This window comes from Ambystoma mexicanum, chromosome 2q (assembly GCF_040938575.1).
Source record: "Ambystoma mexicanum isolate Mex_15411 chromosome 2q, UKY_AmexF1_1, whole genome shotgun sequence".
Lineage (NCBI taxonomy): Eukaryota > Metazoa > Chordata > Amphibia > Caudata > Ambystomatidae > Ambystoma > Ambystoma mexicanum.
The window spans coordinates 1,035,364,947-1,035,392,209 of NC_090924.1; the positions used below are offsets into that span (position 1 = coordinate 1,035,364,947).

At 42.5% G+C, this 27,263-nt stretch overlaps 1 protein-coding gene across 3 annotated transcripts in view; it reads left to right on the forward strand.

Annotated features, from left to right (window-relative positions):
- Positions 1 to 27,263, forward strand: part of ABCB1 (ATP binding cassette subfamily B member 1) — a 777,038-nt gene that overhangs the window by 408,788 nt on the left and 340,987 nt on the right. The gene's annotated exons all lie outside the window — the stretch shown is intronic.

Consider the following 27,263-nt stretch of genomic DNA (forward strand, 5'->3'; position numbering starts at 1 on the left):
AGGTCACAGAAAATTTACTTAACAAAGTTAAGAAAACTAAGGCAGTGGGACCAGATAGGTTAAGTATTCTGACGTTGAAGGCGGACCCTAAACTATGGTCTGACATCTTACACAAATCATTCTGTGAAATAAGTACGACAGAAACATTGCCACGGACGTGGCATCAAAGTTATATAATCTCAATTTACAAGAAGCGTCCTTGGGACGATCCTTGTAGTTATCACCCAATAGCGTTGTTAGGTACTTGTAGAAAGATTTTTACCACCTTAATTTTGCAGGATCTGGAAAATGGCTACCTGAGTCAAACATCATTCCAAAGTTCCAGACGGGATTTAGGACGGCCCTGGGGTGTGCTCTAAAAGGAATCCTTGTAACCCTATTACTTCCGAATGTGTTTGAAAGTCGGGGTCAAACCTTGTACATGGCATGTGTGGACCTCACATCCGCATTTGATTTCATGGATTGCACACTCCTATGGTACAAGTTACATAAGTAAGGAATTCCTGGGGGTTGTTAAACATCTTGGTTACCTTGCACTGGGACACAACGGTCCAGGTTAGGCTAAACATGTTGAGGAATGTTACTAAGAAGGTTAATACATCGCTGTGGCTTAGGCAGGGGTTCGTCCTCGCGCCACGCCTTTTAAATGTTTATACATCAGACTTGTTTGATGCCCTTTGAATTGTAAGATCTATCCCACAGAAAATTGGGAGCCTTAAAGTTGGTGTACTTGCTTTTGCAGATGACAATATGATGTTTGATAAGAGTCCCATTGGACTAGTTCACTCATTGCTTGCTTTAGATAGGTACATCAGTGAAAATAGGTTGACAATAAGTGCATCGAAATCACTGTAATGCTGTGTAGTAAAGGTGAGACATTAATTAGATATAAATGGTATTTGGGTGGCACCTCTTTGAGGACCGTTGACAATGTTGTTTATTTGGGTTTTACATTTTGTTCAACCTGTAGGCCCTGGAAAATCATTGACAGGCTTCACGGAAAGGTGGCACAATTGCCAGCAAAAATGTGTAAAATATATGTGAAATATTGCGCTTATTCATTGTGACCACTTATTGATTATGATATGGGCAAAATAATTCTGATGTTATTTACAGATTGGGGATACTGAATCTCCCCAAGATATATGCGTTAGATAGAATGGAGGGTCTGATATGGAAACGCCGTCTTCGACTCCCAGTGATCCAAGTTCTTGCAAGTCGAACTTGGATTGCAATCATTGGACTCAATTGTCACTTAAAAGAAACTAGTGACATTTAATACAATTTTAAGTCCAATTGAACAAAATAGTTGGTATACCGAATGTTTCCTAGCCCTAAAAAACATTGGGGCTACTCTTGATGATTAGATGACCAATCCAAATCTAATTAAAAGGAAAGTAAGAATGTTGGATTGGTGTAAGCAATGCCATGGCATACAGAAGTAAAAGGGATATAGGCAATTTAAGTATCTTTTTTTTTTAAATTTAATTTGATTTAGTTGATACACAACTTTTCAAATATATACGAAAATACACAATTATATAGAAGCAGTAAAAGCAGCAAAAAGGAGAAAAGAGAATAAAATACATGGGGTACAAAAGATAAACATACACAAACAATGAATAAAAACAAAAATGCTTTACATTTCTTAAAATGACCAAGCACAACGCCTCTCATGAACCAATGGGAACCCATACAAAATTAATTTGAGGCAGCTACAACAGGCAAAACCATTCTTAAGTATTGGACAATGGCGATCTGTGCTTTTTCTCTTGATGTAGAAAACATAATTTGCCATTTAAGTATCTAAATAATAGATTTGACACACTTCCTGGTTATGTAATCTTATTTATAGATCATAGAGTCATAGAGTTAGGGCTACATAGTTGAGATTCATGTTGAACACATCATGCACTTTGGATGCTGTGGGATCCAGACGTGTATATTTATATGAGGATAGAGGGTGTCGCCTTTGCAGGTCTGGAAGCGTTGAATCTTGGAAATATTTGGTCATTGAGTGCCAGGGAACAGGTGCGGCTAGAGATCGTTGGCTCAAATCAACAAATGTGTAGCTGACTTTGACAGCGGGCCAAGCAGACTTATTATGGGCTATGCTGTTTGTGGGAAATAGAAAACAGATCATTATTTCACTAGTATATTTTATTAAGGAAGTGTATGAAATGTTAGGAGAGGTTTTTATTAATGGGTTTTAGATGCCCCCATGTATATATTGTTGCTTTTAATGATTTCATTATTAACTGTATGATGATGTAACTAGGATTATTATGTTGGTGTGATTGTGTAAATGTTAATTATGATATGATATGATAAGTCATTTATAACACGCCTGTACACAAGTGTTTCTAGGTGCCACAAGACAAGGGAGGGAAGACAGAGGTAGGGCAAGACAAACAATCTAACTAGGCCATGTGTCATTCAGATCGTGCAAGTACGTGAACGAGAAGTGCAAGGGAAAGGGAGGGGGGAGTGCAAGGGAGAGGGGAGGGGAAAACAGGGCAGCAATGCTTGGAGTAAGTGCATCCAGTGCAGGGCGGCTCTGGGTAGTGCAAGGAGAACAAAGGACTGTAGGGTTACAGTTACAGCCCCTACGTGTGTGGTAGATCCGGAGGCAGTGCAAGGGTGACTGATCAAGAAAGAGTCTGGTACCCAGTGAGACTCTAAGGGTAGCCAAGCAACCAGTCGGTACAGCAGACAGGTAGGTCAGGTAAATATTGATGACATGAAATATTAAGGTTTGTTATAAACCATACATACTTAAATAAAAACATCAGTAAAGTACTGCTCAATAAACATAAGACTTCCTACCAAAGATCCTGCCTCTAGCAAGATGAATTCAAATGCAAGCGCGTCCTGCAATGAAGATGCCTTTGAAAAATGTCCTGAATAAAGTCTTGTCTCCAGGTCTTCTTGGTGAAAGGAATCAAGCTTCCAGAAGACACCCTAAACGTTTTTTCTATCAGGCAAATCTTCATCGTTTGAAAAAGTTCTTTTAACTTTCATCTGTCTGTGGTAATTCTTTAAGCCTTTTTTTAACCACAAGTCTCACAATGTGAAGTAGATCCATGGGCCAGGCCACATGAAGTACCAACGGATCTTTTAGCCGTGCCATTATAAGGATATTGGTGTATAATCATGAAAGCCTCTTTGATATGCAGGGAAGATGTAACCTGTTTTAGCAATTTGGAGAAAATGGGTGGATAAAAGAGTAAAAGAAAGGTCACTGTATTGCCACAACTGTAGGCTATTTGTGAATTTCAAATACTTCTGATGTCCTTCGAACATAACATTCTTGAGGTCTAACTTTGTAGACCAACCTACGGATGTAACAGGCCTTTTTGCTGGTAGATTTAGTCTTGTAATGTCAGTAGGTTTTTCTAATTGTTTGAATGTTGAGATTTGTTAAAGGGCAAATTGTCTTTTCATCAGACCAAACGTAAATGCTCCCAAAGCCAGCACTGGATGAAGAAACCTGAGTTGCCAATGGTGTTTGTGGGTGTCCAGTCATTTGGTCGACTACAAACTGGTCGACTGCAATTTGGTCGACGTCATTTGGTCGAAAACCAAATGGTCGAATTTTTTTTTTTTTATTTATATATGTGTTTTGTGGGTTTTCGTGTTAAAAAAAAAAAAAGAAAGAAAAAAAAGGGGGTTGGGGGGGACCCCCCCAAAAAAAAAAAAAAGGGGTAAAAAAAAAAAAAAAAAAAAAATTCGACCATTTGGTTTTCGACCAAATTGATTCGACCAGTTGTCCAGTCGACCAATTGATTTCGACCAAATGACTGGCAACCGTGTTTGTGTTGTGTCTCACGTTAGGGGATGCATGTTTAACGTCCATGGTTACATAGAATATTATGTGGAATGTGGGGATGGAAGGGTTCCAGTGAAGGCAGTTGACAAAGCAGAAGGGCACGGGCTGATCCAAGATACTGAATAAAGAATATGTTGAAACCCTCACCTGTATGAAGTGTCGTGATTTCACAATTTTTTATAGCACAAACCTGCTATTGGTATGACTTCTCAGCCCTATAGCCTTGTCTGAAAGCACAGTTTCTGCTCAACTCAGGTATCTGATGGACCAGAGTATGGTTATGCGTTGATGGTGCCCTAAATACAGATTTCTTAATGTGGCTACTAGCTGGAGTATCGTGGAGTAAGCGAGGAGCTTTGAGCTGGCACTTGGTACTTGTCACTGAGGCTAGATTGCTCTAAAATTAGATGAGTGTGTGCAGTGACTGGTGCAGTGCGGGACCGGGCTCTGATTTTAGGTTCCTCACATTCCTATTTGTGGAGTTGATGGTAACCATGCAACAGAGTCCAGCCTGATTGCAGGAGTAAGCGTTGTGGTTTCCTTTACTTAGATGGTTTTGCAAGTTTTCAGTTGGATGGATGATACCAGAGATTTGCTTTGCAAATGATCAGCTTACTTAGTTGATGCACTCAAACTATGCCTGGTGGCCAGCATGGGCCCTTTAGAGAGAACACATTTATTCGAGGCACCTAATTTCCAATAGATATAATCCTCACACAGATTCTGCATCTTTGAAAATATCTTCCACATGCAGTCTAGTCTGCAAAATGTTTTCAACAGCCACAGGGGCCGCCGCATAGCCCAGTGGCTAACTCCATCATGGACCCTTCATGCCATTGACACTGGAATTGTCATTGTGTGGCATTGCGTGTTTTTTGCATGTGCGTCTGTGTAAGAAGCAGTGTGCAGGTTGTTACATCAGTTCTTCTTTGCTTCACACACACACAGCATTAATTTTAGAAGTTACTTTTTCTGACATAACCTTGACATGTCACCATCTAAGCATGGCGTACAATCCTGCAAACAGTGTGACACGCATGTCTGTATCTCATCTGTACCAGTGGTGCAGTTGGGCACTTGGCAACGACTACAACCCCAAAGAGAGCAGGTCATGCCTATTGATTGATCCCAAAACTGTCGGGAGAACGAGTGGCTAAGATATTTTTGGCCCATCAGTAGGGAGAGAATACTGGCAAAGTATTCTAAGAAGTTGGCTCCAGAGAACATAAAGAGAACTTAGCTCTGGAACATCTCTCAAGGATTCACGAGAGGGAAAGTGACAAGGAAAAGGTGAAACATCATTGATCGTACAGTGAGTCTTCTTGCTTTTCCACACACTTCTCGTCATCACTGAAACAGCACCTTCAGAGCAGATATCGAAGTTGATACAGATGAAGATTCCACACCACAGATTGTACACCCTCCCTTAGCATCCACACTTACGAGTTGCAGGCCATCAGAGTTCTTCCAGCAGGCTTTCTCCAGATGACTTTAACTTCAGGGCATCTTCTACGTGATAGAAGAGGGATCTCAGAAACTTGGCACTGCAAGCCTAAGTCCTCTATTCTAAGATTGGCATTGAGAAAGATGGTTTTGGTGATGTCACTGCCTCTGACGTCACTTCCTACTGGTAACCCTTTGGTGGCTTTGTAGCCAGCTCCATTAGGGCCATTGCTGGTTATCTGTGCTGGAGCCAGAAGCCCAAGGTTAGGTCCCATCTGACAGACTCACCTCATTGGCACATTTGTAAGGCAATTTTGGTGAGAAGGAGGAGGATGTAGCTGAACATATCTCTTATTGCCTTAACCCATCTGGTGATCTAGGAAACGTTTCCATCCTGCGCCAATTTTAAGTTGATGACCCATTCAATCCCGCTATATTCAACATGGCAGAAGGATTAAGAGTTACAATTGGATTTAATGCATTTCCTTACTAGATACTAGGTATCGCCATTGTGCTAGCCATCAGCATAGATTTTGGGGCTTTCAGAAGTGTAATTGCCAGAACATTTGGTACCTTTTATTTACCGGCTCCCACTGCAGAAACGAAAACGTATGCACTCACTGACATTCTGAAGCCAAATCAGTCCAGCTGACCTTGCTGCCTCAAAGTGAAGCTTTTATTGAGACTGTCTTGATTGTGTGAAGCAGGCCTTCTATCCTGCCTTCTGTTTACAAACTTATAGCCCATAAGCATTAGACACAGCAATGTTCTTATCTACTGTCACAGCAACACAGAGCTTGCTGGTCAAGGTTGCTACTGCAAGGCCATACAGTAGTGCCTTCCCATTGGTGCAACCTGACAAGGGATTACAAGGGATGAAAGAAACATGATGCTTGGACCAGGTAATTACTAACCTCAGACAGGCAGGAAGCCATTGATACAACTGACTACATGGAAAGACCCTGGGGTCCTTGCACTGTTGTCTTTGATGAATGAAGATAATCATGTCAGTGATCACCCGGGAGGTTCAGGCCAAATTATTAGAAGTGTCTTTTCATTGCCTAATCCTGATGGTAGTCCGGAGGATCAAAGCCTTGAGAAATGTAAGGCTTCTAAGGAAACAGCCAATTCCCTTGGACTACCAGCTCCTCCCACTTCATCTTACTCATCTAGAAGAAGCAGCTACCACACCTTCTCTGTCCCTCGAAGTGAAGAGGGTCAGGTTAAGGGTAGAAGACTCAAAATCAACATGGAGACTTTACTGTTGCCACTTCAGTAAGAGGAAGACTGGGCAGGCCAAATCCACATTGCCGACTCATTTAGTAACTGACCACCAAGTGCATTCAACGGTTTCTTGAGTACTCATAAATGTCCTGTGCGGGGGCAGGACAAGGCTTTGTAAAAACAGTGTGAGGCCATAACTTCAGACTATTGCATCCACCAATTTGTGCCCCAAAACTACAGTCTCACATACCTTTACATACCTCTGGACCAGCTCATCTTGGAAAAGTGTTGCTGGTGCTGAAGAGAGCGGTGGCCATTTGCCATCAGTCAGAAAAGACGAGTGTTCCCATTATTTACTCATTGACCAAAATGAACTGGGATCTTGGGCCCATTCTGGAGTTCAAGAAGCTTCTCCCGTAGGACGAATTCAAGTGGGTGAGCATAGGTCATATCCTGGAGCTGCAAGATTGAGTGATCTGTTTAGATCTGCAGGACTTAATATTCTCCTCACTATCCATCTCAAACATAAAAAGAACCTTTGCACTGTAGTGGGAGGAATTCACTATAGGTTTGTGGTAAACTTATTCAGTCTCACTTTGGCCCTACAAGTGTTAATGAAGGTCACAGTGTTATGGCACCCAACATCGCAGGTGGAAGGTGAACATTGTTCTTTACCTCAAACACTGTATTCTGACGGCCAGATACTTCTTATTTCCCTGGGCTTTTCCATCAGCCTAAAAAAGTCATTCCCGACTTCCTCTATGTGATTCCAGTTCATTGGGGCACCCCTGTTGATCTCTCTACCTATTCTTCCCAAACATGGAACCCCTCGCTTGGATTCTCTTAAGAATGCAAAGTTTTATGGCATCCTGCAGCTTCATAGTTTCACAAGCAAGACTGCATATATGTGCACTTAAGTGGTCCCTTAGGAGACAGTGGTCCAGGTTCATGAGAACATGAGGCAAAATATTCTGCCCACTCTGGGGTTTTCTTCTACCGCCATGCATGGCCAAATTCCTTTGAAGCGTCCCTGTTTTTTCAGCCATGGCCATCGGTCACCCGGGAACGGGATTCTTCATGGATCTGTCAGCAGCAGTATGCAAGAAGGTCTGAAGATAACCTTCCATATCAGCTTGCTATAACTCACAGCAGTTTGTCTTTGCGTTTCTTTTAATATCAATTGGCAGATTGATTTTACAGGTCTTCACCTTAGCCCTACACCAACACGTTGTGTTATGTCATTTGTCACTGAACCTGTGCAGGATGGCCATACACCTATGCTTTTGAATGGTCAACATTGAGGCAATGGTGGCAGCTGCTTGCCGCTACAGCCAATTCGGAGACTCAGGAGGATCCTCTGAATCATCACACACGCACATGAGTGGGAGCTCAATAGAGAAACCCTGGAGGAGATCCTTTCCAAGTAAGGGCTTGCCAAAATTAACCTTTTTGGGCAGCACCTTGGGTGATGCACTGGTGGTTTCGCTTGGGGTGAAAACTGAAGCAGATCAGAGGAGATTTTGTTCTCTCTGGACTGGGGGCAGGCAACCTGGTACCCAATCTTGCTGGACATGTTGCAAAGCCCTACTTGGAGGATCTCCTGCAATAAAGATCTACTTTTACAGAATTTCCTGCAGTAGAGTGGAGGGTCGCTGATTCCTGTGATAACGGGAAAAATGCTCAGAATTATAGAGTCTTCCAGGTCCTCACAGGTACTCAACCGATGTCCCCTTTCATTTTCCTGCTTCCCTCACTCCACTCAATTGCTTTTTCCCTCCCTAATCCTTTCACCGTTACCCTCATTACTCATTGCCTCTTGTGACACACAGAGTGCATCTTGCAGCATTGCTGCTATAATCTCCTAAAATTCACACCGTCTCCCCCTGATAAACTGAAAAATTCTATCCATAACTGGCTCCCCGACTCCCCCCCTCAAATCCCCAACTTCACATAGAATCTTCTTTCCCACTGCCGACCTCTAACCTGATGTCATTGCAATTTCTATTACTATTGCTATTGGTATTTATATAGCACCTACGGCCAGGTCATCTAGCGATGTCGTTCGAAACAATCATTGTTCCCCTAGGAGTGACTACATAAACAGAGTCTTTTTCTGATGTTAAGAACGTTATTAGACTCTGGGCCTCATCACGAGTTTGGCAGTTACCCTTAAATCTGGCAGTAGCGCTATTACTGCCGGATTTAAGGGTCCGCCAAATCAGGGCTTCACGGATTTCTCTCCAGTTCTGAGCTGGGGGAAATCCGCTGAAAATTCGTGCTATTGCCACCGGTGGGAAATCTGCCGGCGGTAAGAGCGCGAAAATTCCCAATTGAGCCCAATGGGGAATGGGGAATTCCCGAATGGGCTGAGTGGGGAATGGGCAATACCCGTTCCGCCAAACCCGTGATCCCGCGCTTTTAGCGAAGGGGGTTTGGCGGTAGGGCTATTAACGCCGGCGCTAATTGGTTAATTGGTATATATATATATATATATATATATATATGTATATATATATATATATATATATATATATATTACATGGCCTGCGGTAGCGGCCATGTAGTTATGGTTAAGTTGCTAAACCCATAGGAAGAGCACTTTTTGGGCGACTTATAACTTTGCTTCCCCTGGACGAATCCTCACCAACCTTTGCAAAAAAAGTATATGGCCCACTCTGAATTCTTTTTCCAAAGTTTGGTGAGGTTTGGTCAAGGGGGGGCAAAGTTATAGCGGGGGTCGCAAAATGTCTTTTTTCCCATAGACATAATGGTAAAAAACTTTGCTCACGCCTACAGCCCAAACCACTGGATGGATTTTCACCAAATTTGCGGCAGGAGCGGCGGTGTGGTCCCAAAAGCGTGCTTTTGTTAATTTGGTGTAAATCCGTTCAGTCGTTTTTTTTTTTTAAATGACCAAAACGTAAGGCAAAAAAATGTGTGATATCTATGCCCCCTTCGCTGACTCACTTCCCTGTTCGGTGCGCAGACTTGCCTCTGATTGGCCCATAAAATGTGCACACTTTGGGTGGTCCGCGCGACATCGAGACGCAGCTGCTGATTAGGTGGTGAGAAAACGTGAAATGCGTCGGTTTCAGCGAAACGTCTGCCATGTTGGATTCGTGGACCTGGGCAGTGCAGCGAAATTAAAAAAAAAAAGCAACATTGCACTTGTCAAACTCAACAAACAATCTCTGTGGAGGTCGGGGGGGATGAGGAAGGGATGGGATATGGCCATAAGAAGCCAAAAAATGGGTTGTTTCACCCCCGACAGTCCGTGAACACTCCAGATGTCCTGGGGCAGTCCTGGGATGTCCGCGGAAGACACTTCAGATGTCCTAGGACATCTGTATCTATTTTTGCATTACAGGGTTGGGGAAAAGCAGTTTTTGGATGGATTATAACTTTAGTGCCACTCAATGAAACTGCATGTAATTTTGCAATTTTGTTCTAGATCTAATCCTGAATGGTTTTGCAAAGTGTTGTGGGATTCTGTCAAGAGGGGGCAAAATTAGAGGGGGGTCCCAAAATATTGTAAAGGCATATAAATGTGGTGTCATTTGATGAATCTGCACAAAATTTGGCAAAATGATTTTGTATCTAGATATAAATGGTTTTCTAAAGTTTGGTGGGATTTTCTCAAGAGGGGGCGAAATTAGAGGGGGGGTCTTAACATTTTTAGACGGCTTATAACTTTGTTGCTATTTGACGAATGTGGACAAAAGTATTGAGAAATATTATAGACCCAACCTTCAATGTTTGTGTAAAGACTGAATGGATTTTGTCAAGTGTGGGCAAAGTTATATGCCTATTGTATCTACATACACTTTTACACTTTTGAAAAAATAAAACATGGGCGTATTTTGAGCAAACTCGTGAGGAGCATTGGCAAGGATGCTAGAAGGTGGGAAATAGCAGAGTTTGAAGGTGAAAAATTGTAAATTGGACAGAAGTGTTGCTATATTGGAGTAAGTATGCACTGATAAAAACCCATGTAATTCAATGAAAAAACATTGTTAAAGGGACGTTATGGTTAAGTTGCACTATTACAAACCTAGGAAATTCAATGAAAAAACTTTGTTAAAGAGACGTTATGGTTACAAGTAAAACCGAAAACCCCCAGAAATTCGGCAGTTATGGTAAGCTAAGCAACCATAACTCGCGCCACCACCGTGCACTGCTAAGACTAACACCCAGGATATTAAAGATGACATTACAAATGTCATTGATGACATCACTGATGACATCACATGTGGAATACATTTTGATGAAAAGTCCCTACAAGGAGTTGTGTTTATATTGTTGGTAACAAGATGGCAGGGGTGATCGGGCGACCTATCATGAACTACTTAATCTATTAAAGAATGTACTCATGTAAAATCATTGTATTGGAGTGTTGTTGTTAATACTGAAACCTAATGATATATAAAGATAGGCAATGACTGCAGCATAAACCATAGAAGTACACTATTTATAATCTTGTAATTTTGGATAGTACAATAATGAATGCTACCGTATCAGAATTTTGAGTAATGTTAAACATGTAATAACTAGCTACCAATTCAAGACTTACAGCACTTGTGCTGGTACAAACAATACATATGAAGAACCACAATGCATACAAATCCAAGGCACATACAGGGTAACTAAAGTAAGGAAGAAAGAAACTGCATCATCAGAAAATGTTAATGACATTAAAGTTTATCTTCATGTATACAAATGAATTGTGTGTTTGAGGCCTGCTCATTTCCCCATGTATGTGCACCATGAGCTGAGACCAAACCCCAAGGAAAATACTTAAAGAACATATGACAAGGTTAACGTCTAGATATAGCATCTTTTCAATTTTAATATTCTGAGTGTATATATGTCAGTGAGCAAAAACAAGTGGCCCAGATATGTGATGTCATCAGTGATGTCATCAATGACATTTGTGATGTCACGTTTTTCCATTGAATTTCATAGGTTTTTACTAGTGCAACTTAACCATAAAGTCCCTTTAGAAAAAACAACATGTGTGCCAAAATAGTGCTCTGTCTACATGTAGCTGGTGCTAGGGAAGGAAATCTTGGCTAGATTTCTAAATATATAAAAAAACACATGAGTTTTGGTAAGTTGTAACACTACAAAAAAAAAAACAACATGTAGCAAAATAATCCCTGGACACACGACCAAACCGCTTTCTCTAAAAAGTTCTTTATTCAATTACAAAAACTTGTGCAACCAACACTGCATAATAGCTTAAAAAGGGTAAGCATCTGTCCCAACCCTCCCTTTATGGCATACAGGTTATAAAACACTCACCCCACCAGGGTGGAAACGCCACGCGTTCCGCTTGTAACATCAAGCTTCCTCAGGCTTTTTTTCTCCACGTTCGTGAAAACACCATCATTTTTAAAAACAGGAAGAGAACCAGCGTCGGCATTAGGCTCCTCCCGTTTGCTCTCGTAATTACTGATCACGTGATCGCGGGTGGCTGCAAGTACTAGCATGTAAAGAAGCAGCCATCTATGAATAGTTTCATTATAAAATGAATCAGACTAAGTGCTGGCCCCTGCCCTGCTAAATACAGTTTCGGAGAACTTACAAGGCAAATGGAGTGAAGCTGTCTGCCACATGCCGGATTCTCCAACCTTTCACCATATTTTTAAAATGTATCATGTGTTTATCTGCGCTAGTGCGCAAATACATAATTTGGTTTGATTTCATCCTGCATGATGAATAACCAAACCAATTTGCCCCAGGGTTGTTAAGAGTGTTTCAAAAAAAGCCAGAGCATGAGCGCAGCACATTTACCCTCCCAAATGCGTGATCACATGACTATGCTGTGTGCACAATACACATTTAAAGGACCCTCTCCTATGTATACATTTCTATTACTTCTCTGCTCTTGACGCAACATAATGTTACAAAATATCCTCATCATGTGACAAATGAGATGCAAGATAAAATGTTAGATAAAAAGGTGCATAGTGCATGATTAGCAGCAAACTATACAGTAACGTAGCATATACAAAGAAATAACGTGCAAGTACATTATTTCAAAACTGTCAACAAGATTAAGTCAAAACTGACTGCAAGTTTAAAAGAATCCAGATTAAAGTGCAAGTGCATTAAATCTCTGGGGAACCAACCATATCCCGTTCAGAAAAAATAGAACAGTCATCTAAAGTGCAAATATGGTCACAGTATAAGATCATGTAGTAGAAAATGGTGTGAGCCGGCTAATGCTGTAGTTCTTCAGATAACCATTTGAACAATGTAACATTATTAAGGGGTAAAAAGTTAGAAAAAGGATGAAAGACGAGATAAAAACAACATTAAATCTCTAACAGTAATACCTAGCCAGTACAGATAATTCTATGTTTCATACTGGAGCAAAACAGATTGATACCTTCAAAAGATTCATTGTAGGAACACAAACATTTCAGGGTCAATGTTTAGACCTAAAGGTCTCAATGTATCAAATTTACATATTAATGAGGCCTCTAGCTGTCGCAGTTTGAGTTCTCGATTTCCCATTCTCTTGTGCTGTGGGATGTGAGCAAGCCCCAAAAATGACATTTCCTTTACATTACCTTTATGTTTTTCTATGAAATGCCCCATCAGGGGATTAGTTAGATCACCATTCTTTATAGCCCTGTAATGTTGCAATATACGTAACTTTAAGACTCCGATGGTCGAGCCAATGTAATGCAATCCACACGCGCATGTAATAACCTATACTACAAACGTAGTCGTACATGTTATTTTATGTTTGTGTCTCCATTACAGCTGATAAAAGGTTTTTTAGACACAAAGACGCACATCTTGCAGTTAGCACATTTTAAAATCCCAGCACTGTCTTGTTTCAAGAAATGGCTCACAGGAATGCTATTTTCTGTAATCACCATGCTCGGGGACAGAATAGTTTTCAAGGTGGGAGCTTTACGATAAGTAACACTAGGGACTGTCCCCAATACTTCTTTGAGATCTGGGCCTGTTAAAAGAACTTTCCAGTGTTTGCTCAAGATGTTTCTAATATTCCTGGCTTGATGATAAAAATTTGTGATGAATCTAATTCTATCCTTTTTCTTTACATTGTGTGCTCTAAACAGTTCTTATCTTTTTATGTTTTCAGCTTTGTCAAAGCAGTCTGACACTACCTGCTTTTTATAGCCCTGTTTAACAAACCTTTGGCCTATATGTTTGGTTTCGTCTTGATAGTCTGGTTCATTACTACAGGCTCTCTTCACTCTCAATAACTCTCCATAGGGGATAGAGTTCTTAAATGCTGTGGGGTGGTGGCTCGTGGCATGTTAAGTAGAATTAGAACTGGTTTCTCTTCGAAAAAGTTTGGTTATCAATATGTTGTTTTCGACAATAAATTTTACATCCAGAAAAAACAATTCTTTTCTATTGTGGACAGATGTGAGTTCAAGATTCAAGTCATTTACATTCAAAATTTTGACAAAGGTATGCAATAATTCTTCTGTCCCGTCCCTTATTATAAAAAGATCATCTATAAAACGGTACCATACCACTATGTGTTTAGTGAATCTTTCTCTTTCTTCCGTCCACACTACTTGAGATTCCCACCACCCCATATAGAGGTTGGCGTAAGTGGGGGCCATACAAGACCCCATGGCCGTACCTTGAGTTTGTTTGTATATAGAGGCCTCATGTAAAAAATAGTTATGTTCCAAACAAAACTGCAACATTTCCAATAGCATGTTATTGTGTTGTCGATGACTGTTGGATCTGGCATCTAGATAAAATTTGCAAGCTTTAATGCCAGCTATGTGCTTAATAGATGTATATAACGAGACCACGTTAAGGGAAACCAACATATATTCTGGTTCCCAATTAATATCGTGTAACTTGGTGAGTAAATCAGATGTGTCTCGTATATACAAACCTAAGCTGGTAACAAATGGCTATAGGAAATGATCTAGAAATTTAGAGGTATTTTCAAGGAGACTCCCCATGGAGGACACTATAGGTCGACCCGGAGGGTCAACAAGACTTTTGTGAAATTTAGGATTAAAGTAAATGAGTGGTGTGACTGGGAATGGATTTTTCAAAAACCAGTATTCTTCATCACTGATTAGTTCAAGATCACACCATTTACGTAGCATGGAAAAATACAAAGTATTTGTTTCTGTTTGCACATTGTTGTCCACCAGCATATAGTTGCTGGTAACACTCAGTTGCCTACTAGCTTCCATGTTGTATTTCTCACTGTTCATAATCACTATACCCCCCTCCCTTGTCAGATGGGCGTATAACTATAGAGTGATAATTCCTCAAATTTTCCAATATCTTGTACTGCTGGAAATTAAGATTTCTTGACGTCGATGGTAATTTAGCAGGTAATTTCTTCAAATCTTGCATGACAAGACTTTCAAAGGTGTCGATCGTTCCACATGATATGTTAGAACAGAAAATGAATTTTGGTTTAAAGTTACTGGGTCACGTGATATCAGTGGATATCCCAAATTGTTCTTCTAGAGTAGCATTGTCTAATGCACATGCCAATTCCCCCTCCGGTCCAATTTGCTGTTCCATATTGGCCAGACACATAAGACTCATCATGTCCTTGTCTGTGAGCGGGCATATTTCTCTTGAGGGTATGTCTTTGTTCCTCGGTCCTTCATTAACCTTTGTGGCATAACATTTAGTCAATTTAAGTTTTCTCAAGAACTTAAAGAGATCCACCCTCGTCGATGTATAGTCATAAATGTACGTGGGGCTGAAGGATAGACCAAGGGATAATACTGATGTTTCTTCATTAGTGAGAGCCCTTGTAGAGATGTTTAAAATCTTCAATTGTAGGTTTTCGTGCCTCTCGGTCTCCCCCTCGGGTTGTTTCCAGATCGCGTTATCACGTTGGGTGGGTTGTTTATGTTGGCACCCCCTCCTTATCTTGTTTTTCCTGCTTTTCCTGCTGTGCCTCTTCCTTGTCCGGAGTGTTGGCCTCTCCCCCTCTTTTCCATCCTGCTTTCTAAATGCAGTAGTTTGAATTCTTCTAAAAAGTTCAGCCTTTTTGATGTTGGCCCATCTGTGTCTGAAGTATCGATTTCAGAACTACTAGGTTCATCAGGGGTTGCAGCAGTGGGGTGAGTGTTTTATAACCTGTATGCCATAAAGGGAGGCTTGGGACAGATGCCTACCCTTTTTAAGCTATTATGCAGTGTTGGTTGCACAAGTTTTTGTAATTGAATAAAGAACTTTTTAGAGAAAGCTGTTTGGTCATGTGTGCAGGGATTATTTTGCTACATGTTTTTTTTTGTAATGTTACAATTTACCAAAACACATGTGTCTATATATATATATATATATATATATATATATATATATATGAAATTCAATGAATAAACTTTGTTAAAGGGACATTATCGTTACAAGTAAAACTGAAAAACCCCAGAAATTCGCAACTTATGGTAAACTAAGCAACCATAACTTGCATCACCACTGTGCACTGCTAAGACTAACACCCATGACATCAAAGATAACATCACAAATGTCATTGATGATGTCACTGATTACATCACATATCTGGCTCCCTCTTTTTTTGTTCAGTGACATATCTACACCAGGTGCTTTTCTTCACTGACAGTCAGGAACTAACAAATTCAAAAGGTACTATATTTGTAGACCTTACCCTTCTCATATGTTCTTACACTACTTTCCTTAGGGTTCAGCCACATCATATGATACATATACATAGTGGAAGAAGCACTAATTTCTGTGCTTGAAGATAATCAGTTAAGTTATGAATACTTTCTGGTAGTACTGCTAATTTTCTGCTTACTTTACTCTCCCTTTATATGCTCATATTTGTATCTGTTGTGGTCTCTTTATGTTTTGTGTATAGTAGTACAATTATGTAGTAAGTGAGGCATCCTTAGCTACTTATTACATGTTTCACAGTACACAAAAATCTGAAACGAAAGCAGTCATCATTTTACTATCCAACATGCGAAGATTTTGAATATTGCACTTCTATGATGCATGTTGCAGACAATGCCTATGTTTCTACATGAGTTGGTTCATGTACTGGATAGATAATGCAATGGTGTTTATAGCAGTGCATTGGTTAATGAACTATTTATGTCATGATAGTTCTTCCAATGATCTCTGATAATTTTCTGCCAACATTACAATGACAATTCCTTTTGGAGGCTTTTCATGAAAACTAAATACACATGGGATGTCATCAGTGATGTCATCAATGACATTTGTGATGCCATCTTTGATGTCATGGGTGTTAGTCCTTGCAGTGCACAGTGGTAGCACGAGTTATGGTTGCTTAGCTTCCCATAAGTGGCAAATTTCTTGGGTTTTTCGGTTTTATCTGTAACCCTAACCTCCCTGTAACAACGTTTTTTCACTGAATTTCATGGGTTTTTACCAGGATACCCTTAGTTTGTAAAGATGTACTGCACAATATACTGTACCTGCTGGCACCATGTCAAACCGCGCAGCAGTCGCGGACTATGCGTCTGGTTGCGGACATCGGGTGGCATTCAACCTGCGCAGAAAGACAGGGGCTCTCTTACAGCACCATGTACATGAATTGCAAGGGAAAATAGAGTAGGTCTGCAAATTGTATACTTATGAAACAAACAGCACAAAGGCATAGGGAGTACACCATAATGAAATGCACCAACAAGAGAAGTGACGTCTGCCTTTAACAATTTTACAGCACTGCTACTTTACATGGTAACAAAGAACGAACAGCCAGAGTAAGGACTGGAAAGCACTAAGACCAGAACGTCACTACAAAATAGTAAGCACACTAAACTTTGTCTGATAATTGCACAGCTGGTGCAGTATACAATACTAGGGAAGCATAACGTTTCTTTTTTTATACAGCAATGGCAAGCAACTTAGATTGGCTGGAAGAAAATTTCCCTCATGACGCAATGACTTACAATAGTAAACCATTGGTACGCACCACAGTCTGAAACGTAAAATATTTAAATCGATTGCTTCATTTACACCTAACAGATTTGTATTTCTTTAAGAGAACATATTTGAAAGGAAAGCAAGGCAGCACAAGCAGCACCCCTTACACAACAGCATACGGGCACAGGAAAGGAAAGAAACTCTGTAAATAGCAAACTGGACAGCCCGGAAGCCAAAATGGAAGAATTGGTTAACAATTTTGCTTCCTTAAAAGATTACATACAAGGACATATAATGGAGAAAATAAAATACCACTGCCCGACCTGCACGTGTGCCCCCTACCCATTTCACAGGCTGCCATCCCCCCAAAATCTGTGTGATTAGAGACGGTGCAATGACACCTCAATCCCTTCCTCCCCTCACAACCAACTTGTGCAAATCCCCAATTCCCCACAATAAGTATCCACTTCTGATACCCCTTCCCTTTACTAATGGTATGTATGAATGTGTGGAAGTAAACGCTGATATTTAAATTGTTGCTGAGTGTATATGTGGCTTTTCCTTTATTTCTAAAATGCTGTTATGACTCAGCGGAGCACAGTACTGGTAGGAATGACCGCAATTAAGGAAAAGGGAGGTGCCCTATGGACCCATCACCTGCCCGGCCTATCCGCCATCACAATGGAGGCAACCACACGACGCCAGTACGACCCGCATGTCTGCATCTTGTGACCCACCTATAATTAGTTGGAGGAGCGAACGTTTGTCTGTTGCACAAGTACACACATGCGTATCTCTTCCTCTGTCTCCTGGTGACACCGCCCCTGTGCAGCAGATGCAAACAAACTTGTGACAAACCTTAATTAGTTAGGACCACCCACCCACGTCCTACAGGTAGCTGTACCCATAAATATCCCACCTGCCATACCCTATAAACACCCAGCTTGTCCCAAAATGGTCTGCGTACGTGTGTCGCACTATTAATAAGTCCAGAGATCCCAGCGGTGTCCATAGGACACCTATGCACATACACACAAAGTATTCAGCCAAAAACACGTCCTGCGGACAGCCATCCCAATCAAGAACATTTGCAACGTCACCATGCGACCACACCCACGCGCGTGGGCCCTTATTTCGTGGACACGATCCGGACCCTCGGAGAGCGGAAAAGTAAAGTGTTCTGCAATCTACAGAGTGTTATTGGGAAATTGCACGCTTACAAACTCCCCACAATGTGCCATTGCACATGTATGTATTTGTTTGAACAATGTAGGCCTGTTTTCCGGGTGCTCGACAGCAGCCCTACAAAAGGCCACACTCCAGAGGTGCTCCTCAATCTATTTGTAACTTTTCAGAACAGAGTAGAGGGGCACATAGCTTTGAGCAGTAATTGATGTCGGACCAAATCTGCTCTGCTACATTACCTTTGTAAGTAATGGCAACAATGTCAGCCCAGCTCGCTACGCACAGTAATTGAGAAAAGTATTAACGCGCTTCCTGTGACCCACACCCTCAGTAACTATAGTCCCCACTGTCCCATTCCCATGGGCAGCATTCTGAAAACAGTAGTATGTGGCACGTAGCTTCGACAAGTGCGGCGAGGGCCACACCTCCAACAAAGCAGAAACAGTCCTTCTTCCCTTTCCACTATCTTCTTTCCAGCACCCCCTCATTGGGTACTGTTAAATAGTCAACACGCATCCATCAATCACATTGAAGAGCTCTCCATGTAACACTATCAGTTCTGTACAACAGTCCTCTGCGTACACACTACACCCAGAAACGTTATTGTGCAATCTCTTAGCCTCCACAGTCCCATTTTCCTGCCCACCATCCTCAAAAGCCCCATAATGTGGCTTCCGTGCTATGTGCGGGTGTAGGGGAATAAACTGCAACCAGGGTAGGGGATTTTGGGTTTTCTGGTGGCTCTGAAAAGAGCCTTTTTTTTCTTTTTTAGGTGCTTCTCGAGAAACACCTCCTTGTTTTTATTGGGTTTTCTGTTTTCTTCTCCTACTCACATTCTTACAGTAAACTTTTCAATGCCTTCTGTAGATGGGCAAACAAAAGAGCATCAACAATGCTGGACAAAGAAAGGCCATTTGCATGGAAAAACTCAGCATTTTGAGAATTAATGATGTCATTGTTGCAGAAGAACATCCCACAAGCAGACAAAAAATCACACATGCTTCTGTTGATGAGATCCCTTTACCCTCTGGCTGGGAACAACATACATGAGGATAGTCTCATACTCTTCTTAGTGGTATGGCTGAGAAAACCACCTGGGCAGTGGGAAAAAGCCTCTTCACTGCATTCATCAACCTCTTCAGCTGATGGAACAAATGTGAACAAGCCATGTAACCCAAATTCATGCCGTCATAATGCACGACTACATGAACAGTAGCAAAACTGGCCACTTGTCTACAAAGTGCAAGCATATCGCTGAAACTACGGACATGGACAGTGCACCACAATGTGCCCACTCCTTCCAAACCGAAATCGCCATCAAAACTTCTTTCCTGGGCATACTTGTGCAGATCTATCTCAAAGGCATCACCCAAAACCAACACAATGTGTTTCTCCATGTCAGCCCGCCTCACTACACAGAGTAATGAAAAACAGTATTACTGCCCCTTCCTGTGCACCACACCCTCAGTACCTGATTGGCTAATCCCTACAGTCCCATTTCCATTGGCCAGCATGGTGAGAAGCGCAGAATGTAGCATGTGCGCTTCCCCAAGTACCGCGAGGGCTGTGCCCCAGTAAAGCAGGAGCAGTCCTTCTTCCCTTTCCACAATTTTTTGTCCGGCACTACCTCATTGGGTACTGTTAAATAGTCACACCAATCTCATCCAAGACGTCAGCATCTAACACTGTCAGTTCTGTACAACACTTCATATGTACCGTTACACATTCATACTGCAAGTGTTGTGTCATTCGAAAGCATGTCCAGTAGAAAGTTCAGTAAAACTATGCAAGATTTCTGCATCCACATACATCCACATGGCCACCCATCACCACAAAGTAGAGGTATGAATAATTTTCCTGCAGTATGTTTACAACTGTTATAAGTGCCTCTGAGCACCGTATCTGCCACTGAATGTCCGCTACGTACTTAAAAAACATACTGTTTTTTCTGCCATCACCTACCATCAAGTGGCACTTCAATGGTATATGCTTTCAACATTTTCATTTACCCATATCACCCATTATACTATCCAAACAGGAACTCTCTTCTTTCCTTTCAACAATGCTACACATTTTTCTGCACTAATCCATCTGCTACATAAATCATAAAAATATTGCACCAAAACCAGCACTGATTGTATCTTACCAACCTAAACCAACATCCCAGAAGCTCACTGTCTCCACAGCTGTGGTTCTCTCTAGGCTGGACTATTGCACCAGCCTCTTTCTAAATCTGTCTGCTTCTACTCTCCGCCCTCAGCAACTCATCCAGAACAGGACTGGGCGACTTGTCCTTGGCCTCAAACCCAGGGATCGTATCTCTCTGGACTGAAATGTCTGCACTGGCTCGCAGTGGCTGCGAGGACTAAGGTCAAAACCCTCTGCATTATCCACAAGGCCTTCTGGGCCCTGAGGCCTCAATACCTTCAACTCTCACTTGCTAAGTATCTCCCTGCTCAGGTTCTTCACTCATCTTCCTCCAACTTCCTCAGGGCCAGTCGTTTCTCCAAGCAACCAGTTGGTGGTAGATCTCTTTCTTTGGATGGGGCCTCCCTCTGGAACTGCCGCCCTGAAACTTGAGGGGAACCATCTCCAGTTCCAGGAGCACCTCAAAACCTTTCTCTTTGCTTCTGCTTTTTCTCCTCCCCTCCCCTGCTGACTTTCTGGCTGAAACTGATTATGCACTGGTTACCTGGCCACCCTCTTGGCCCTAGGCCACCTCCCCCCACTAGCCGCAGCCCTGCACTACCTTTCTGGTAACCCCCACACTTGGGGACTGTTTTCTGTATCCCTAACAGTCCCACCACCACCTGATGTCTGCACTTATCCTTGCACTTGACACCAGCGGGTCGTATTTGTACCTATTGTTATTTATTCTTCTTCCCATGTACTGCCCTTTCCCCTCCTTCAACCCATACACTTGCGCGATCAGAGTGACACCTGGCCTAGTAGGATCGTTGTCTCTGTCTCCCCTCTGTTCCCCCTCCCTTGCCTTGTCGCGCCTTGAAACACTTGTGTGTAGGCTTGTTTTAAATGCCATATCATACCATATCATATCATATCATACACACATTGCATGCATGGCAACAGGATGCCTGCCACTTACTTTGCACACTTCCCAGAATTTCTTTCCGCAGTAACCCAGTTCCTACAAAATTTGCTAAAATATCACACAAAAGCAGCACTGAATGCATGTTAGCAACTTTAAACAAGTACATACAGTGCATGCATACAAAAAGGATGCCTGCCCCTTACCTTGCACACTTCAACCATAGCCTTTGGCATTTCTCTACACAAATAGACCTTCTGCCACAGTTTTTGCATACACTCCACAACCAGAAACCTTATTGAGCAATGCCTTAGCCTCCACAGGCCCATTTCCATGCCTGCCATCCTGAAAAGGGCCGGATGTGGCACGTGTAATCCTGAAACTACTACAGAATCCACAGAGTTATCGTGATAGGAATTGGAGGGAGGGAAGACATTTGAAACAGGGTAGGGGATTGAGTCTTTAGTGGTGGCTCTGAAAATAATGTATTTTATTTTGTTTTTTCATTTTTTGTGTGTTTTTTTGTTCATGTGCTTGCAAACAACCTTTTTTGTTGTTTCTCTTTATATGAGTTTCTGTTTGTTTCTCCTCCTTACATTGTTACCGAATTATGTTCAACGCTTCTTGCACAGCGTAAAAGAAAATAGCATTGCCAATGTCGTTCAAAGAAATACCATTCGCATGGAACCAGTGCATATTTTGTGACTTCATGATCTCATTGTGGGTGGAGAACATCCCATCAGTGCACATAAATGCACACATGCTTCTGTTTATAAAACACCTTCTGAGCTCTGGCTGGGGACAAATTACACCGGCATGGTCCCATACTCCTCTTGGTGGTGTGCATGAGAAAACCACTTTGGCATTGGGAAAAAGCTGCATCACTGCATTGATCAACTTCTTCAGGTGATGGAGCAAACGTCCACATGACATGTAACCCAAATGTAGACCCCCCAATGCACCACAACAACTTCAACAGTAGCGTCGGAGGCCACATATCTGTAAAGGTCAGCCATACTGCTGAAACTGAACTCATACAGACTGCCTCACAAAGCCTGCACTCCTTCCAACCTGAAATTAGCAGCAATGCCTCTTTGCACAGCATACCTGTGCAGATCTTGCACAAAGGTGTCACCCACAATCAGCACTGTGTGTCTCTCCATCTCTGCCAACCTCACTACACAGCATATTGGGGAGAAATAGGGGTGCCCCTTCCTGTGAACCACGCACTGAACACCTGATTGGATAATCCCCACAGTTCCATTTCCATGCCCATCATGCTCAGAAGTGCAGGGTGTGGCACGTGTGCCATCCCAGCAACAGCGAGGGCCGCGCCCCAGTAAGACAGGGAGAGTCCTTCTTCCCTTTCCACTGTTCTTTTTGCAGCACTCCCTCAGTGGGTACTGTGAAATATTCACACACGCATGCACCAATCACATGCAACAACTCTGCACCCAATACTATCATTTCTTTACAGCACTCCATATGTACCGTTAAAGATTCAGAGGGCAAATCTCAGGTGATTCGCAAGCACATCCATTAGAAAGTTCTGTGAAACTATCCAAAACTTCTGCATTCAGATTCATCCACATCGCCAGGAGTGGGGGAATACATTTCAACCAGGGTAGGGCATTTTATCTTCAGTGGTGGCTCTGAAAAGAGCTTTTTTTATGTGCTTGCACAGAACCTTTGTTGTTTTTGCTCTTTATCTCTCTATCTTTATCTTTGCCACCGTACATTTTTTACAGAATTCTCTTCAACGCTTCTTGCACAGTGTAAAACAAAACAGCATTGCCAATGGCGCTGAAAGAAATGCCCTTTGCATGAAACCAGTGCAAATTTTGCTAATTAATGATGTCATAGTCGGTGGAGAACATCGCAGCACTGCACATAAATTGACACATGCTTCTGTTTATAAGACACCTTCCAACCTCTGGCTGCGGACAAATTACACCAGCATGGTCCCAGGCTCCTCTTGGTGGTATGCATGAGAAAACCACCTTGGCAGTGGGAAAAATCTGCATCACTGCTTTCATCAACTTCTGTAGGTGACGGAGCAAACGTCTACATGACATGTACCCCAAATGTAGCGCTCCATAATGCACCACGACAACATCAACTGTACCGACAGAGGGCACACATCTGCAGAGGTTAACCATACCGCCAAAACTGCACTCATAGAGAGTGCCTCAGAAAGCCTCCACCCCTTCCATCTCAAAATTAGCAGCAATGCCTCTTTGCATGGCATACCTGTGCAGATCTTTCACAAAGGTATCACCCACGATCAGCACTCTGCATCTCTCCATCTCTGCCAACCTCAGTACACAGAGTTTTGGGGAAAAATAGTACCGGCCCTTCCTATGAAACACACCCTCGACACCTGATTGGATAATCCCTACAGTTGCATTTCCATGCCCACCATGCTGAGAAGGGCAGGATGTGGCACGTGCGCTTTCCCAGCTACATCGAGGGCCACATCCCAGTAAAACAGGGACAGTCCTTCTTCCATTTCCACTATTCTTTTTCCAGCACTCTCTCATTATGTGCTATTAAATAGTCACACAGGCATGCACCAATGACATCCAAGACCTCTGCATCGAACACTATCCTTTCTGTACAGCACTCCATATGTACTGTTACACACTCAGAGTACACGTCTCGTGTGATTTCAAAGCACCTCCAGTAAAAAGTTCTCCAAAAGTATCCACGCTTTCAGCATCCAGATTCACCCAGAGCAGCACCCATCACCACAAAGTACAGGTAGCAATATTATTTTTGCTCCCAGCACTGTAGTAAGTACAAATAACCAATACTTCAAAGTGCGGTACAGGAGTCAGTAATATGTGCAATGCACACTACTCAAGCACATACAATATCCAGTTCTACCCTATCCACTTCTATACGCACAGTATTTCAACACATCACCCAGTGCACACACTGCGGGAGGGATCACTCCATTAGCTCCAGCCATGGACTAAAAACTGTAGGATGTGCTAACAATCACCATACCCATGGAACCAACAATGTATGCAATGCTCACAAAACACACACAGAACGCAACAATGTCAAACCTACTTACAAGAAGGCCACATAGTTGTCGGTGCAAGGGCTCCAGCCAATTCATCCAAGGCACTGGGGCCTCACCACACACAACACACCATATTATACCCTATGTTTAAATGCTCATGTCATGTGCAATGGACTGTCCATCTGCAATTGAGCCTGCCAACTTTCACCTTGGCCACATGTTTGCATGCATGGCTGCATGACGTTGCATGGCGTGTGATGAACAGTGTGTGGGTGTCTGTGTACATTGTCCATATTTTAAATGTGTGTTCCTGAGGACTTCCTTTCATGGTGCAATATCGTACAGCACTTCCTAAAGCAAGGGTCTTATAAGGCTCAAACCATAGCAAACAGAAATGGTCACATGTGGCTCCCTAATGTGCAACACATGCAATGACCGACACCATATGGTAATGTACGCATATGACCTCATTTCCGGTGTTCTACCAAGTGTAAAATGTCTTCCACAACCATTCTTTAAAAGTCACCACCCTCGGAGAGATGCACAGTTAAAACTGCATGGCTGCATTATGTTGTGGTGGCTGTCGTCAAGGCCTAGGCTCTTGGGAGCATGGCCTACGGCCTATGGCCTTTGGCCATGCACCCAAAATTCTAAGACAGAGGTCTTCAAACAGTTTTCTTTTTTTTTAGATTGGAGGAAATGGGAAGGGGCAGCTCACATGGTCACACTGGACCATAAAACGGTGTTAGGTACCAATGAAAAAATAGGAAGCAGTTGCAAATGGATATTCTGTCCTTTAGCCACAGACTGTTTGAATAGTACCCAAGGGGTGGTTTTTTGTTCAAATGTAAACAAATTGTGATATTTAAAGAATATTTATTCAGCAACAATGGTCAAAACTACTAGTTGCATAGTGAAGTAACTCCTCAAACTGGCCCACATTGTCCAAAAAGTGGCCCAAAAAGTGGTCCATTTTGACTGGCCTACACTAGCATTATGCATTTTTGGTACGGTCATCGCCCTATTGCCCTATAGGCCAGTCCAAGCCTGGCGGCTCATCCATAATGGGTGAGGGGGCATCCACACCTTGGCCCCCTCACCCATTATGGAGGAGTCAAGGAGCCAGCCCAGTAAAATACTGAGCACTCCCTCGGCTGCTTTTTCCAGCTGAGGGAGTGCTCCCGGGCTGGCTGAACTGTCAAAGGGAAACACTGTTTGCCTTTGTCAGTTCATTTCCCAGCTGCACGTGATCAGTGAGCCATGCAACGCTGGGGATGTTTTGCTTCGCCAGCCTTGCATATCTCATTGGAAATGCTAGCTGGGACACTGTATGTATGTGCGAGGGGGTGCTCCTGCGCCTCCTCGCACATACGGGCAGAGCAACCCGGAGTGGGGCATTTTAGCAACCACGCGCAGGCCCTTGCAGAAGGTACGCTTATGGTGATTTATTTTTTATTTAAATGTGTATGGATGTGTGTATGCTTGTGTTATGGGACTGTGGTGGGAGCAGGATGGGTGGCAGCACTGGGATATTGGTGGGAGTAGGGTGGGGAGAGCCCAGGGTCTGTACTGGGAGTAGGGTGCAGTGACGGCACGCAAACGTTCATAGTGATTTCTACATACTGTCCATCTGGCACTTTTGGGGGGGCCCGGCCTGCCCATACTTTGCTCAGGGGGGAACCAGGCCAAGAAAGTTTGAAGACCACTGGTCTAGGACTTGCCCACACCCAGCACAATATAACAGAGCCATGCAGGCGAACATTTGGCCAGGTACCACAATCCACAGACGTATAGGCAGCGGCACTTCTACCCTTGTACTTCACAAATATTTTGTTTTGAAAATTTCATCCAAATCCATCCAACAAGTCAAAAGTTATTAGCAAAAGAATTTTGGGGGAAAATTGCTGCTTTTCCATTTCTGAAAAGCCTCTCAACCTCTCTGCTGCAAAGCACCATGGGAGATATAGCTGTTTATTTGCAGAGCAGGGGTAACCCCCTTCCCCATCGGATATTATTTAAACTCCTAGATGGATGTGCCCCAAACCTATCCCAGAAATTGAGTCAATGTTTCCTGGCCAAGTTGTTTCTTAATTGGTCCAATTCTGTCCAGCAGTTTTTGCACTTTGGCTTGACAAAATTTGGACTTTTTTTCTATGGGAAATGAATGGAAGTAGGCCAAAACCAGTGTTGTTTTTTTGCTTTCTCAATACCCTTTTTATTTCTTAACCATTCTTTCTAAAATGTGCCAGTTTTGGGCGTCCCATTGCAAACCTTTTGTTTCGAAAATATCAGGTAAATCTGTCCTGCAGCCACTTCAAAGCATTTGTCCACCATGTGTCAAGGTTTTAAGCCTGACCTCATCTTGACTGGCCATGGCTAATTTGATATTTCATTTGGACTTTCAAAGCATGTAAACTACCACTGTGCTGGTGGGATCAGCCTCTTGGCCATTGATGCAATGGTCCCATTCTGGACTACTGTCGGGTGAATGCTGTGCTTTGCTTTCCTGCATATACATATAGAAGCCCTTACACGTGAGGCAGTTTCCAGTTCAAGCAAAACATGCAATCTAGCACCTCTTGTATGCTCATCATGTGTTGCCATGAGCCTCACGAAAG